This window comes from Chionomys nivalis, chromosome 3 (assembly GCF_950005125.1).
Source record: "Chionomys nivalis chromosome 3, mChiNiv1.1, whole genome shotgun sequence".
NCBI lineage: Eukaryota > Metazoa > Chordata > Mammalia > Rodentia > Cricetidae > Chionomys > Chionomys nivalis.
The window spans coordinates 23658230-23675389 of NC_080088.1; the positions used below are offsets into that span (position 1 = coordinate 23658230).

The following is a 17160-nucleotide window of genomic DNA, read 5'->3' on the forward strand; positions in this document are numbered from 1 at the left end:
TGTTGGTTTACAACTGTAATCCTAGTACTTGGGAAATTGAAAATAGGGTATCATTGTCAGTTCTAGGCAAACCAGAGATGTACAATGCATTGAGAGCTACATAGCTAGACCTATCTCCTCACCATTCCCCTGGTGGAAAAATAGTGATGTTTTTGTAAGATTATAATTACTACAATTTGAAGGCATTTGATAAGTTATCATTATCAAAATGATTTTGGTATTTAATAAAAACCACCAAACAGCAAACATCATGGTCATTATTATTGGACATAATAATTCTGACTTCTTGTAGTTTACTTCAATCAAATCAATTAATTCTCAGTTCCTAAGAGCACATATTCTGTTAGATAATAAGATAGGATTTATTTAGACCACATATTATTCTGCTTCTACAATCATTTTCTACAAATAACTGTCTCTGACTTCGGTAGTCACCTTTTTTATTTTTTAACTTGCTCTTCTTTCATGCATTAGGTCCCTTTTTCAGTTTCGTCTTCCTCTACTCCTTCTAGTCCCTCACAACACCTCCTCTCTCTCCTAGATCAATTCCTCCTCTGTTTCCCATTAAAAGAAAAGGGGGGCAAGGGGAAGGAGCAGCCCTCCTAGGAATATCAGCCAAACAATATGGAATATGCCCTAATAAGATATAAGGGATTGTACAAACTGCATCATGGCTGGACGTGGCAAACCAGTAGGAGGGAAAAGGTCAGAGACACTCCCAACACCCATCCTTAGAAGTCCCAAAGAACACATATCTACACAACCATAAGGTATATCTGGAGGACCTTGCTCAGATCAATACAGGGTTTATGTTTATCCCTTCAGTCTCTGCGAGCCCCTCTAAACCCTGCTTGGTTGATTCTGTGGGCTGTGTTCCTGGTATTCTCTTACCCTCTAGCTCTTAAAATCCTCCCTCCCCCTTTTCTGTGGGTTTCACTGGCTCCACCAAGGGTTTGGCTGTGTTTCTCTTATCTGCTCCCACAGGTTGCTATCTGACACTGCTCTTATAACAACTGGGCTGGGAACCGATCCATGAGTATAGCAAAATATCAATAGGAATCATTGTTTGTTTATGTATTTACTTATTTATGTTGCCAATCATGTTTGGTTCTATCCTGAGTCTCTGGGCTGACCTGCCTCTGGGACTGGTATCAAGTTGGACCAGTCATTGGTTGACCATTCCTACAAATTCTGCATCACCATTGCCCCAGTAAATCTTGCAGGTGGGGCAAATTCTAGGTCGAAGTTTTGTGTCTGGGTTGATGTCCCAATCCTGCTTCTAGGAGCCTTTCTTGGTTATCATAGATTTTAGGGAGTTTCCACTGCACTAGATTTCTTTTTTTTTTTTTTTTTTTTTTTTTTTCGAGACAGGGTTTCTCTGTGGTTTTGGAGCCTGTCCTGGAACTAGCTCTTATAGACCAGGCTGGTCTCAAACTCACAGAGATCCTCCTGCCTCTGCCTCCCAAGTGCTGCACTAGATTTCTATATCACCCCCAAATGCCCGCCAATACCAGCTGGCTCTTGTAGTTGTTATAATTTTTGGTCCCTGATCTCTTTAAGAGGCAAGCCACGCCCACTCCCAACGACCCCCTTGACCTCTCATTGCCATCTTGGATCTCTCCCTGTCCACTCTTGGAACATGCGTGTCTCCCTGCTTTTCCCTCTCTCTGTCTCTTTTCTCTTCTTCTCTTTTCCTTCTTTCCCTACTCTCTCTCTTTCTCTCTCCTCTAAGTAATAAATATTCAGTTCTATGCCTGTCTACTGTGTCCATGTGCCTTTTACCCGCTGCCTGCTCACACCCACCTGCTTGGGTGGCTCTCCCAGACCCACAGTGAGCTGTTCGCTCACCGCAAAGCAGGACCAGCCCGCCCGGGATGTAAACCGCTTAGGGAACTTGCAGCTCCCACAGCCCGCTGCCTGCCTACTGCCACCTGGGACCTGCAAGCATTCTTAAAAGGTCATAAAAGTAGTTACCTCTTAGGATGAGAAAACTTTTAGAGTTTGCAAATGTGTAATCCTTCTTGGGCAATTATCCATGCAAAGGGATGACTGATATATTTCGGCTCTTTTTGTTTCTTCATACAATATTTACCACTCAACAAGAAGAATATCAAGAAATTGAATGTTGTGTTTATTAATTTTTTGTTATTCCATAGGCACATGATTTTCTTTTAAAGAACTGGCAATTCGTTGGATGCAGTTGTGTTTTGATCTCCATTGTATACTTATAGGGTTATTATGCATGTGTGCTTCACAGGGGGCGAACTTCACTTATATTGTCGTGAAAGGCTGTATCACTACAGTTCTGTAGATGCCTTTGGAGTGGGGAGAAACTCGAATCCTAGCCCAGGAAACAAGAGAAAGAATTTTTGTTGTTGTTCTGTTTGTTTCTTTTGTGGTGGGGGAGTTGTTTTGGTTTTTGTTTGTTTTTGCTGTACTAATACAGAATTGCTAATATATTACAGAGTGTGGTAGAAATTTATCTAAGATATTTTAGTGAGTTTGATGCAAGCAGGAAACAATTCATCGTTTTGATTTGCTTTCTGCTCATAAAAGAGCATAGAATTCTTGTACAAGCTGAGAGTTTAAATGATTGCTTATTTTGTTACCTTAAACCTTCACAGACTTTGGTAGAAAAGAAGCATAAATTTTTGCAGAGCTGGTGAATGAAAAATGTCTACCTTCAGAAAACAGAAACATTCCTTCCTCTACCATGAGGCTTCAATAGAAAAATGCACATCAGAATCAAATGTGAAGTTACGCATTTAAATCAGTCAACACACACACTTTTAAAATTCAGAAATCTTCATTATCATCAAATCTATAAATCTCTGACATTTATCCACCTTGCCCAGTGGCTTTCAGAGTCATGCTTAATTTCACAGCTGACAGTACAAGGCTCATCTTCATCGCAGAAAGAAAAGTGTCTAATTGAAACCAACAGCTGTTATTCAAAAGTGAAAGTGCTTCTTCTGTGGAAATGATGCATCCTACTCCACCCTCCAGCTTATGGAAATTTAGAGAAGCACAGAAAGACAGGTGTACATAGTAACCGCATATTACTTTAAGGACAACTTTTTATTGTATCAACCGTGGTGGTTTATCAGTGGTACTCCACCTGGGGGTCAAATGGCCCCTTAAAAGGGGTCAGATATCAGATGTCCTGCACATTAGATATTTGTGTTATGATTCACAACAGTAGCAAAAGTACAGTTATAAAGTAGCAACAAAAATAAATTTAATGGTTGGACGTCACCATAACATGAGGAATTGTACTAAGGGTTACAGCATCAGGAAGGCTGGGAACCACTGCCTTAGGGACTCTGCAAACTGTCTCCGAATTTTCATAGTTTTCAAATTGAAAAATAAAGGAAAATTATGATCTCTCCATGGTCTGTAGACCTATTGCAATAATGCCAAAGGATTATTCTGAGGATAGTAACAGAGACAGGAGAGACAGGAGAGAGAGAGAGAGAGAGAGAGAGAGAGAGAGAGAGAGAGAGAGAGAGAGAGAGAGAGACAATTGCTACATGGCATAAATCTTTAAACCTGTAATAACAACAGGCATATTGTTATATTACCTTTCCTGGGGATATGTGAAGAAAACATCTATTTACCTAGATGAGCAGGGACAAATCAGAGAAATTATTTCTCTGAAGTCTCCCTCCTGAACCAGTAGGTTTTTTGGAGTTGCTTGTAAGGGTTGTGTCACTTAAAGGTTGGTCCCAGCATGGGTGATGACACAGGAAAGCCACATCTCTTCAGTCCTATCCTAAATCAACCATCTACCTCCAATCTACATTAGCACCCCAAGATTAGGAGCACCTGATGACAGGAGGGATTGGTGAAAGGAATCCAAAATGGCAGATGGAGATCATTCCTCAGCCCTTCTAAGGTGAAGTGTTAATATCCTCATTACCACCACCATAGGCCTCCCCTTGCGCTCTGCTTAGTTACCATGACTGCGATCCTAGGCATTCCGTGACCCAGCAATGTAATCTCTGCTCCATGACAGTCATGCCCATGCCTAGCCAGATAGAAATAACTTCCCTGAGACAGACACTATTTCACAGCACACAGGCTGTTACAAATAAGTCAGTGAAAATCATGAAGCAAAGTATGACTTAGCAATGCTTCAGTAAAGAGGGGCAATCACAGACATTCAGAAATGATGGCATTGATACATGTGGCAAATACAAATCAATCCCAAATCATAGACAGCTTTTCTCTCACCTTGCTTATAGGATGTGCTGATTTGGTACCATAATTTTTATATTGACCTTTTTAAAAATGGCACCTCTCACCACCCCTGTTTTCTTTAAATAGAGTTCAGTTATGTATAATCTTGATGTGGTTTTGTCTTAAGGTGTATTGTCTTGGGTCAAAACACACAATGTTGATGATGCAGTTAGTCATCTAGCTTAATAATTATGACACTGATTCACAGGAGTTAGATTCACTCACCAGATTCTACCAGGAAGGAGCTCGGGGGAGTTTTCTGACTCCTGGTGAGGCAATGATGCTCCATTGGACTGTCTTTTCCCAAAAGTTAGAATGGGTAGACAATAAGTCACAGGACACCAAAATCATAGAGTTTATAGAAAATTATATTTTAAAAATCATTTTCAGAATAAAATAAACTTGGTCTCAAGGCATCTTACATAAAGCTACTGAGGGCAAAAGGACAGACACAGAGAGAATAGTCTCAAAGTTGTTTTCCATACTTTGGAGGGCAAGGCTATCACATAACACTGCTGTAAGCAATGAGGCTGGGGTTTGTTTATTAAAAATAAGCCAGCTTGGGGGTCTTTTTGATTAAATTTCAGTAGTATATTGTTCTCTCTTACAATAACTTTAAATGAGTCAAAGTGGATACTTTATATTTATCAGGTTGGCCGATTCAATGTGTTTGCATTTTTTTTCTGGTTGATCTGAATATGGATAAAACAATGTAGAGTAGAAGAGTTCTGGGGTGCATTAGTGTGGTCCCCAAAGTTCACTCACTATCTCCTTCTGTGGGATAGAATAAGCCAAATCAATCTCTCCTGTACTCATAAAATGACCTTTGAGTGCACAAAGGTCTTAGTTACAAACCACAGTTAACACACCTGCATGGAGAGAAATGTGATGAGTTTTTAAACTGTCACATGATTTTCAATGGAAATCAAACTTTCTAATTCTGACTCCATTGGTTTATCTGATCAGTCTGCTCAGGTATAAGAATTAAAGGGTCTTGTGGGGAATGCCATGGGGTTTTTTTTTGTTTTTGTTTTTTGTTTTTTGTTTTTTGTTTTTTTTTACTTAATCAAATTTTACAACATTGGACCAAACAATAAAAGTTTGTAAATTTGATGTGTAATTTTTATTTTATCTTTGAGATGCTTAATCAAATAAGATAGTAAAATTTATAGCTAAAAATGGCTTGAAACTTATATCTTCGAGTCTCTTCATATATATTTTATAAAACAAGATTGCTATCGGCTAAGGACTTTATTCACCTCTAGCTAATGCCATATACAAATTATAGATTTATGCATCCAATTTTTTGATAATCCACTTGGCCTTCCTCTCATAACTGCCTCCGTAGTTTCCAAGAAAGTTTAGACAGTATCTTATTCATAAAATAATAAGAATGTAAAAGTAAACTATGTAGCTAGGAAGGTGGCTTTACAAGGAGACTCTCAGTTTAGATTCATGGCACTCAAATGAGAAGTTAGATGCAACCTTGCATGCCTGTAACTCTGGTGCAGGCACAGTGGTGCATTTACACAGGACTGCTGGGGCTTAATGGACTCAGCCGGACTGCACAACAGTGAACTCAAGGTTCAGTGAGAAACCCTGCTTCAGGAAAATAAAACAGATGGTTACAGAGGATAGCTGATGTCTTCCCCTGGCCTTGTATTCAGGCACATATGTGAAACACACACTCAAGTATATATCTTCAAACACTCAAGTGTACACACATATGAGAGAGAGAGAGATAGAGAGAGAGAGAGAGAGAGAGAGAGAGAGAGAGAGAGAGAGAGAGAGAGAGAGAGACTGGGATGGAGAATGGGGAGAGTGAGAGAGAAATGGCTTCCAGTTTGTCTCCTTCTAAACAAAAAATAGTGCTTCCATCTGGGTGGTGGTGTCACACACATTTAATCCCAATAGTTAGGAGGCAGAGAAAGGTAGATCTCTGAGAGTTCAAGACCAGCAGACCAGCCTGTTCTACATATTGAGTTCCAGAACAGCCAGAGCTGTTACACAGAGACACCCTGTAGATAGAAGTTTCTGTCCTGCAAGGTCACTCAACTGTTCAGTCCCAAAGAAGCCCATAGAGACTAATATTAATTATAAGCTGTTTAGCATATTAGCTCAGGCTTATTATTAGCTATCTCTTACAATTTAAATTAATCTGTAATTCTTATCTGTACTTAACCACATGGCTTGGTATCTTTTCTCAGTAAGGCATTCTCATCTGACTTCCTTCCTCTGTGTCTGGCTGGTGACTGGCTCTGCCCTTCCTCTTCCCAGAATTTCCTTAATGTGGTAGCCCCATCTATACTCCCTGCCTGGTTACTGCCAAGCCAGTGTTTTGTTAAACTAATACAAGTGACAAAAAAAATAATAATAATAGTAAAATAAAAAGTAATTCTAGTCTTTAACTTCTTGTCTGTTATTTTATCACAAGACTTTATGTTTTATGGAAGGTTATACAATGTATTTAGTGGCTTATTATATTATACATCTCTAATCTAGACATTTATTGATAACAGGGGAAAAATGGGGGATAGGAATATTACAATAACCAAATCTGTCTTAAAGACCAATATCAGTGTTATGTGTAATTTTACGTATAAAGATTTTTTTTACTTATAATTTTTGTAATTATCAGCAATCCAGAGTTATAGCTATTAGAGCAGTAAGCTAAAATTATATACTCTAAAGTAAAACTGAGTAGGCTCATGCCTGTATCTCTTGCTCTCAGGAGCCTGAGGCAAGAGACTTACCACTGGTTTGAGTTCACCCTGGGACACATTATAAATCCCAATACTGTGTGTGCTCCAAAATGAGATCTTACTTTTAAAGTAAATAAAGAAAAGTTAATTAATAGATGTAAAACTAAATTATATTCATAAGAGGTCCCCTCCATTTGAGTAAAGCAATCAATACATTTAAACCCAAATGCTCTCAACTTTAAAATAATAGTAGTATCTACTTTGGATGATCAATTACTAAATAAGATAATACAGGAAAAATAATCTGTTTAAGCACAGTGCCTAAGATGTGCAGTAATTGTTTCTTTGTCATAAATGCTGAATCCTAAGAGCCATCATTGGCCAATAATTTTGTTCAAAACTTATAGTCTAATAATTCCTACAAGTGTGGCCATAAATTTTAATTCAAAATTCCAGTTAATACACCTCAGTACACACATGACACCACCTTCTATGAAAATTATATCTGCAGACATATTTGGATCCATTCCCTTTTTTACCCTCTCTTGAATCTTGCCATAAACTTAATCAGAGGTCCTTTCCCTCTTGATCTTGAGAACAGTTACCAGGCCAAATTGTCGAGTTTTAATATTTCAGTGTGATTCAGAACTCTTACCATCTTTCAAGTTCTAAGTGGCTTTCTCCTGTCTCGGTTTTAAACACGGCCTTTGGGGAATGACAGCAATTGTGACAGATGGTAAAGGCCGAAGACTGCACTTTGGTGCACGGCTTCTGTCTTTGCCTCTTGATCTCTGTTCTCCAGGCAATTTATAGATTTTTCTTTTGCCTCTAGAGGGATACAAATTACAGCTGCCAGTTACTGGAGGAAGTCTTTGTAGCTCTTAAGGAAAAAGAGGGATCTTGTTTAATTAAATATTGTCATTAGGTTTATTGTTGAAGAAGGGGCTTGGCTTGTGAGTTGATCAGATACCTATCTGGACAAGGTGTATGACCTGAGTCATAAACCTGAAGGTTTTCTTTGTTGAGTTTGATGGTAGCTTCTCTCTAGTGGTTAAAAATGGTACTTCACTTACAGATTGGAAACCCTAATTTTAGGCATCTGCTATGTGTCTATACACACAGAAACTATATTATTTAAGTCACTGCTTGGCACATTAGCTTTGGCTTCTTATTGGTTAACTCTTACATCTTAATTTAAGTCATCTCCATTAATTTGTATATTGCCACATGGCAATGGCTTACCAGGTAATATTCTAGTGTCTGTCTCTGGTGGGGCTACGTGGCTTCTCCCTACCTCGTTCTTCTTTCTCCCCACATTTGGTTTAGTTTTCCCCACCTACCTCTATTCCCTGCTCATGCCCTAAACAATTTCTTTATTCATTCATGGTAATCACAGCATACAGAGGGGAATCCCACATCCACATAAAATTTTTTTAGACACTTGAGAAGCATCATTTTGTAAATACTTTTAGAGGGACTGTTTAAAAATTGATTACGAGGTTTATAGTTGCATTACACATTCACCCCCACCCACACATTTTCATACTTAGAAAAGCTCATGTGTCAGACAATGCATTGAGAGTAGGGTTGGCAATCACTCAGTATTTCTTGAGTTTTGCCAAACAGCTTGAGATACTTTAAAATATTTTTGTTCGATCGAATCCCAAACATGTTTTTCCAAGTCCTTTTTTTTAGGTCAATTTTTATAACGATGTGTAATTTTAAGGAAATTTAACCCATATGTTCATTTCTGTGACTATATATTCATATTGATTTATAGCACAGATGTAAGTTTACCCTCGAGACTGGTGTGTGAACAGAGCGTGAGGGACTCACAATTTGCTCTAAAGTGAGACTGAGATTAATGAGACATCATAGACCACATCCAGTACTACCCCCAATCGTGGCATCATGAGAAAGCCACAGGGGTTGTGTATCAGTGTCAGCAAAGAACACATCCCGAGTGCTACAATACAAGGAGGAAAGTAAGTTCCTGACACAAGCTCAAAGGGTGGGACTTCACCTGTGGTTACACAGCACTATGATCGAAGCCCTTAAATGCTGCTAGACGTTTTCGATAACTGTGATGAAATCTTGGACCTAATAGCAATGATAGTGCCAACACATGACTGACAACTGACAACATAGTGTGCCTGTGTGTGTGTGTGTGTTTGTGTGCATGTGTGTAACTGAGAGCACAGAAGTAGGATAGCTATTCAGAAAGTTGAAATAAAAGTTTAATCATTACTTTACACTCTACGACAACAGAAAAAGAATCTCTTAAATCAGCATATATGCCACCTGGAAACTACTATCCAAATTAAATAAAATACAAAATCAAAATGAACACTGTCTTCCTTTTGTTTCTGTGACTGAAAAACAAAACCATGTCCCAAAGCAACTGTTAGAGAAAAGGGTTCATTTTAGCTTGAAGCTATCCATCTTGAGGGGAAGTCAAAGCAGGAACTTCAGGAAGGAAGCTGGTAGCAGGAAGAGAAGCAGAAACCATAGAGTGCAGCTTCTTGTCTTTCACCTCGGTAACTTGTTCAGTTTGCTTTCTTATGCACTCTGAAAAACACCTTCTCAGGAGGGTTCCACCCAAAGTAAGCTAGAGCCTAGGACATTATTAATCATTAATCAAGAAAATGCCGCAAAAGACTTGCTGTAGGCCAATCTCTTGGAGGAATTTTTGAAGTTGATAATTCCCCCTTCCCAAATTACCCTAGGTTGTGTCAAGTCGAGAAAAAACAAAAACAAAAGAAAACAAAACAAAAGTTAAAAGCAATAGCTCTATGGCACTGTGAAGCTGTTTTGTGTACTGGTGGGAATAAGAACATCAAAGTAATTGCTGAGAATAGAGGAATTTCAGTGCAGTTGTGACATAAAGGGGTAGCTGTAACCATAATCCAGGGTGTTTACAAAGACGTGTTCATGTGTACTTCTTATGAATATAATTTAAAGTCAATTATCATGTCCGGTGATGTCTGTCACTATAGAAATACACTAGAAGAACATTCGGACAGTGAACAGAAATACATGGATCCTCAATTGTGCCCAGACACAAAGGCAAGACAGTGAATCTGTCTAGTAAAGGCCAAAATCTCTGTGATAGAAGAAGTCAAACAACTTCTTAAACTCTGAGAGCAGCTACCTTTGTTGTCCTGTTTGAGGGTTGGGGCAAAATAACAACATCTTTATGGATGCTACCTTATAGCACGTGAGTTACATGGGGCAGAGGCAACTGGGGACTTGACGACCCTGCCACATGTTGACTGGACTGACATTTCCTTAGCAGTAACAAGCTGCTGCTATCTCGTTCAGTGGGGGCCCTTGGGCATGATTTAGGAGAGCTGTCAGTGGCTGCTTGTTAGTTCTTATCTTGGAGCTGTCAGGAGGCAACTGATGTCAGCATAAAAATATTTGATAGGTCTACATCTTGGGCAAAATGTGATTCTATTGACATCTATGAAATAACAACCAAAGGCTCAAAATTGGGTTTGGAGATAATTAAAAAATAAAAATTCACTTGGTTTGTTACTTTGTGCCCTTTGTTTCATGTATGTATGAGTCATCACCCTCTACAGGATGTATACTGGCAGCACTCATTAGGCAGCACTATTACTAAATCCTAGCTACAGCTTTTAAGATAAATAGTAGTTGTTTGATCCTTATTTGATAAAGCAGATTGCGTTACTGGAAGATGGGTGAATTTGGATGTAAGTGCCAACAATGTAGATCCAAGGATCAGAAAGTAACCCTTTGAGTTTCTTTTCTTTCCCCTTTCATGAAAGATTCTAGATTGATGGAATTCTTCCACCATATCACCATTGATTCTTACCAATTTTAATTTAAGAAAACAGCAGAAGATAGCAATTAAGAGTATCAGTCCAACGCTGTGTGATTGATGGACTTTTCTTTATCATCCTGCTAGCTTTTTTGAGCGAGAATGGCTCTAATGCGAGAATAGTAGCACAGATTGAACTGGTTGCATGACCCTTGTTATGATACTTAAATTAACATGTTTTTAGAGAATTCATTGACAATGTGTGAGTTAGTAAGTAAAGGTAGGAATTCTGTGAGAAATAATTTAAAAATCTTAGTAATAAATAACCCAAGAAGCTTGCAAAAGAAGAAATAATTACCCGACTCTGTGGGATGATGTGCTTAAGGATACTGATTTCCACATGTTAGCTGCTTTCTAATTGAGTGTATTTTCCTGATTGTGGGAATCCCATGCACTCTGTAAAGAATATTCACTTTAGTGCTTTATATATAAGGTGGCATTGAAGAAGTAATCCCTTTATATTTCATGATTAATGCAAACAATGGCAGGAAAAATTACAATTTCTCGAAGGCATTTTTATGTATGTGTCTTTCATTTTTTTCCCAACCAAATCACAAAGATCTGGGGGAACTCTGACTTTCTAATTCTTTTTCAGTATATACCAATTGAAAGCATTTAGTTGTGATTAAAACAGATTGGAGGAGATAATCCCTCTGAGAAAGCAGCTTCAAACAGCTTACTTACTTAGCAGAGCTGCTTTAGGGATAAGAGCTAACACAACACAAGCTAATTCCTGCAAAGTCTCTCTGGCAGTTCTGAAGACACACCCCCTCATCTACTGTTTTCCCTGCTCCTTAGATGCTACTCAAATTCTTCCTCAAGGTGAATCCTGCAGTCAAAATTTTCAAGCTCATTTTCTCCCAAGACCCAAGATTTAACCTTGTTTTAACTGGTTCAGTAAAATATATGCTTGCTGTAAAGTAAAGGAATACAAGGTGTTCAGAATTTACAATTGAATCTTACACTAGTTGCCTATAGGTAAGTCAGTCATAAAGGATATTCCCCCATAAGCACTGCTCCATAGAAGCTTGAAGGAAGCCAGTTGACTTGACACGTGGTGGAAATTTACAAAAGCTGAGATTGCCCCCGCCCCAGTCGTCCAAGGCCAGTATGATAAATAACATTGCTGAATGTCTTATAAATAGTCCTATGAAAGGCCATCCCTCTTCTTGTCATAGCAGAGCTTTGAGATTACTCTCTGTGTTCTGGGCTCGGGTTTGCAAGCAAAACGTTTTTCTTTCCTTGATGATGCCCACAGATGCCTTTCGTTAAGTCTCTGATGCCTTGCATCAGGCAGACAGGGCCATGTGTACCCTCCCTTCAGGGGTCAAGTGTTAGAAACAGAAGGAAGAGAGAGAAGTAGATAGGCAAAGAGATAGAGGTTTAGATATTCCTTGTTGCCCATGAAATCCTCGGGATCCTGATGCTGTTGTGCAGTTGAAAAGCATTTATTCAGAGCAGGGCCTCTGGGGTGGAAAAAGAGAAGAGTAAGTGCTCACCACCTGCCAAGGCAAAAGAGAGAATGTAAAGTCATGCCTGAAAGAATACACAAAGAGGGGAAATTCCTAGCTGGACATGATCACGCAGAATCCAGGCTCCTGAGTTTCAGGTGGACACAGAGCTGGGAAGTAACCCTAAATAGCTTTCCCCAGCCATTTTGCCAAAATGTAATAGCTTGAAAGTATTCCTGTTGCATCCACCCCACTCTTCCTTCCCCACTGTTTCAAAACATCTCTGCCTCCCACACTTCCCTATCCCTGCTAAAACTGCAGCAAGTATTTTCCTCTCTGATACACCGGTAATACTCAGTGATGGGGCTCATACTAGGCTATTATAGGTACTTACTAAACTGAGGAATTAACCAAATAGACAACTGAGTTTAGTTATAAAATTCAGGCTACAGTCTGAAGGGAATTAATATTTTAATACACAGGATACATTTTTCTATGTAAATTTTTAGAAACTTGAACAACAATATACAAGCTAATAATCTGTAAGGCACTCCTAGCTAGCCAGAATTTATTGACTGCCAGACTCCATCCAAACCTAAAGTTTTAATCTGGAGCTTTTATATGGATCACCTGCCAGCATTTCATCATTTTTCTATATCCCTTTGCTGCACTATTATGTGGCGATTGATCTGCTACTTAATTTATAGTAATGGTTATGGGCCAGCATTCATAATAATGGCATATGCTAAAAATGTAACAGGGCACCTCACTGCAATAAAGGAGATAGATATATAGTTTAAAACCTTTTAACATTGCATTGTCCCTGTTAATATTTCACAACACTTTAACTTCTGGAGGGGGAACAAAGCTAGAAAGTGGCATAAAAATAACATGTAAAGTGTTATTCCCACATGCTGTGCTTAGTCTTGGCATGCCTGTTTGCTCCACATTTTCTGAAAATGACAAGAATGCATCCCATCTGATCCATCCCGTGAAAAATTTAAGCGCATATTTGAAAACACAAAATACTGTTTTCATAAACTGCAGAAATCTGTGAGAGTTTGGCAGTAATTGCAGGAACAATGGCAGAACTCTGCTTGATTTTTTTCCTTCCCCTTTCTTCTCTTGTCAAAGCTGCTAGAATCCTGAAGCTGTATTGCTTTCTTGTGTGTTGATCCACTACTCCTTAAGACATACATGTTAGTGCCTAAACAGATATTGACAGTGGCATTTTCTCCGTTCTTTAATGATCTGATGTTGATAGCCTTGCAGTGTCTTTCTTTTAGAGATAAAAAATATTCTGAACGAATTCTCTAAAATTCTATTGATGTGAGACTACAAGAGACTTGAAATGTCTATTGCTACTTTTGTATTCCTTAAGAATTTAAGGTCCACATTTTATTGCATAGCAAAATTAACACTTTGACTTTGTCAGTGTTCTATTGATGTGAAAAGATACCATGACCACAGTAACTCTTATAATAGAATGCATTAGACAAGGGCAACTTGCTTGTAGTTTCACTAGTTTAATCTATAATCATTTAATCTATAATCATGGTGGCACAGAGGCAGTCATGGTGCTGGAGAGGTAGCTGACAGTTCTACCTCCAGATCTGCTGGCAAGGGGAAGAGAAAAGGACACTGGGTCTGGACTGGGCTTTTGAAACCATAAAGCTTAAAGGATGACACATGCTCCGACAAAGCCACACCTCCTAATCCTTCTCAAGAAGCACCACTCCCTGATGACTAAGCATTCAAATCAGTGAGTCTATGAGGAGCATTGTTTTTCAAATGACCACACATATTTTTCATTATCAACACACACTGTTCTTATTATCAAACCAACGGAGTAATAATTAAGCTTGTTGATCAGGATCCCTTTACACAAAAGAAGCTGAGGCATCTGCAAATCATGAATATTTCCCCAGCTACCTTTACCAACAGTTAGAGTTGGGAGTAATTAAAAAAGAAAATTCAGTGTAGTTGAGATGACATAACTTTTTAAGCCAGTTTTGCTAGGCTCCTGGCTTTCACAGCATGGGTACTTTCTGAAAGTCTAGAGACATACATGAGTTGTGCAGTCTAGCTGAGAGCTCAGGAAAACACAGAGTTGGGTATCATTAACTGACAGTGATTAGAACCTGTCCATATATTCAGAGTCATTTGAGAGGAGTCACAATCCCAGAAGCAAAAGCAGCTAGTATATTGTGTGGGTTTTTACTGTATTATATATAAAATATTTTCTTATTTCAGTATCCATAGTTCTACATTTAGGATCCTAATCCTACTTTATGGAGATGATATACACTCAGGAGGCCAAAAATATGTGAACTTAGCATTACACAAATGCAAACTCAGTCAATAATTTGACTGTATGTGCAAAATTTTTAAACCACCCTATGCAAATCACGCTTTTGGTTCTTCCTCTTTAATTCAAAAGACTATTGTAAAACACAAAACAAAGTACTGTTGCTCCTTGTGGTCTAATACATACAGAGAGAGAGAATAGTGTATGTATGTTACTTAATAATTATAGCATGTTGATTAGGATCATATTTATACTTGAATAACAACTATGAATGTGTAGTTGACAAGCAGTTCTAGAGAGTGAACAAGTGTGGGTGTTTTTGAGACCTGTTTGGGGTTTTCCAAAGATCAGTGAGAGTAGAATATTTTAGAGGAGAGTTTTAGAGTAGGGTTACACAGGCTGGACAGTAAAGAAAGTCGAAGAAGATGTTGAATTATAGTCCATAAAACCACAAATTTTATATTTTATTTTTCAATGATTATGCTTTTATCCATTTTCTTTATTTTGGAAATTATAATACAAATATAAATGACCATAAAAAACAGACATTTCAGTGAACATGTTTCTTGATATTTGATTAAGGTAATTTGTCCATTTTTTAAAAATTGGTTTTTTGAAATTAAAATATACTTATATTATTTACTCCATTCTCTTTCCTTTCTCTAACCACTCCTATACTCACCTCTTTTCCCCCTCAAATTCGTGGTCTATTTTTCTTTGTTTTATACAAACACACATGCACACATATAAATATAGGAACACAACCTTCTCTGTCCAGTTATTGTTACTTGTATGTATATGATTTGGGGGCAGTAAAGGAATTATCAAAGAGTAACTTGTATGATGTTGATTGTGATATTCTCAGTGCCAAGTTGTTTCCTGTGCGTTCCATCATTTGATAGTTCATTGCTGAATCTGACAAAAGAGCTCCAGGGCATCCACAATATACATTCTCTAAGCTAGATTTTAAAATGTGCACCAGACATTTAGAGTAGGACAGGAAAATATTAAGTCCATTAATATGGAAATTACCTAGGCTGTTTCTTTGGTTACACCCTCTGTACTGATTATAATATAAACAGGACTCAAAATATAAACTTTCATGTTTAGTGAAAATACTGTCTATGTCTGAATTTGTAAGAGTTGTTTTAGAGATGAGGCAATTTCTGGTTGCCTCCTAGTGCCTCGGGGAGGCTGTTTAATGAGGAGACGTGAAGCCTTTTATACTTTATTGTTGATGACATTTTGAGGACACTTGCAGTTGGATAAACTGAAACACAATGCAACTGGGTGTTTCTTTGAAGGTGCTTTATGTAAAGCAGTGTCTTATATCAAATTTTATAAGTTATCAACTTGTATTTATAATAAGGAAAATTTCAAAAATGATAAGCAAATTCAAACAAATGAATTAATTTATCTCTTTGAGAGGCAGTATAATTTGCATGTCTGATATCCGAATCTTTCTTAAGATCAAGGACTATTACTTTTACCATTTTCTCGATTAAACTGAAAGTTATTAACACTCATTTGCTTTTCCGGAGAGACATAAAATTGACGTGACTGTGTATAGTGTTGAGTGTATTTAAAACTTGTCGGAAGCATGGAATTGGCAATGTGGTTCTGATACAGACTTATTTGTGCGCTCACCAAATGAATTTTGCCTTATACTTTTAGAATAAAATGAATCAGGACAATATATTTTCTTGTGCTGCTTTTTCCACTTGAATGGTTTTGTGAGCCATGTGTGGCCATAGAAATTATGAAAAAGTGGCCAAACAGGTGATAGGTGTAAGCATACTAGTCTGTCTGTGTGAACTAGTATCACTGTGGCCTCAGGTCTGCACGGACTCTCAGTTATGGGAGTACCCATTCATAATTTTCTGTAATGGAGTGGGTGCTTCTTGGTTCTAGCATTGGTAACAATAGTCTTTAATGTATCTTCATGAATTTCTTAGTAATGTTCAAGACATAACTAGAAACTGAATCTTAGCTGTAAAGTAAATCCTATTGACTTCTTTTTCTCTCTTCCTCTTTCTCTATCATCTTTCTGTTTCTCATTATGTTGTGTGTGTGTGCATGTGTGAAAGCACGCATGCAAATAACTTCAAATGTGTGGGAAGGCTAGAGGTATCTCCCTCAATGATTCACCACCTAGGAATTTCTCTCTCTCTCTCTCTCTCTCTCTCTCTCTCTCTCTCTCTCTCTCTCTCTCTCTCTCTCTCTCTCTCTTTTTTGGTTGAGGAGGCAGGATCTCTCAGTGAACTTGGAACTCACTGCTTTGGTACACTGACTGGCAACCAAACCCTGGATCCTCTGAACTTCTTTAGTTGAGGGATTATAAGTGCAAACAGCCACAGCCAGGTTTTTACCTGGGTGTAGGGGCTTGAACTGAGACCCTCATGCTTGTATGGCATGCAGTTTACCTAATGACCCAGCTCCCCAGCTTTCTCCCCATTTGTACCTTCTTGGATTTTTATGATGATGAAACTATATAGTACTTGTAATTCTCTTAGCTTCCATTGATGACATACGATTAATGACCATTACCAGATGGCTATGTGAGTTTTAATCTTATTAGAGCTGTGTCATCTGAAAGTGCTTATTGAAAACTATTTC

At 38.2% G+C, this 17160-nt stretch overlaps 1 protein-coding gene across 9 annotated transcripts in view; it reads left to right on the top strand.

The window, feature by feature from the left end:
* Positions 1 to 17160, top strand: part of Robo2 (roundabout guidance receptor 2) — a 522758-nt gene that overhangs the window by 223499 nt on the left and 282099 nt on the right. The gene's annotated exons all lie outside the window — the stretch shown is intronic.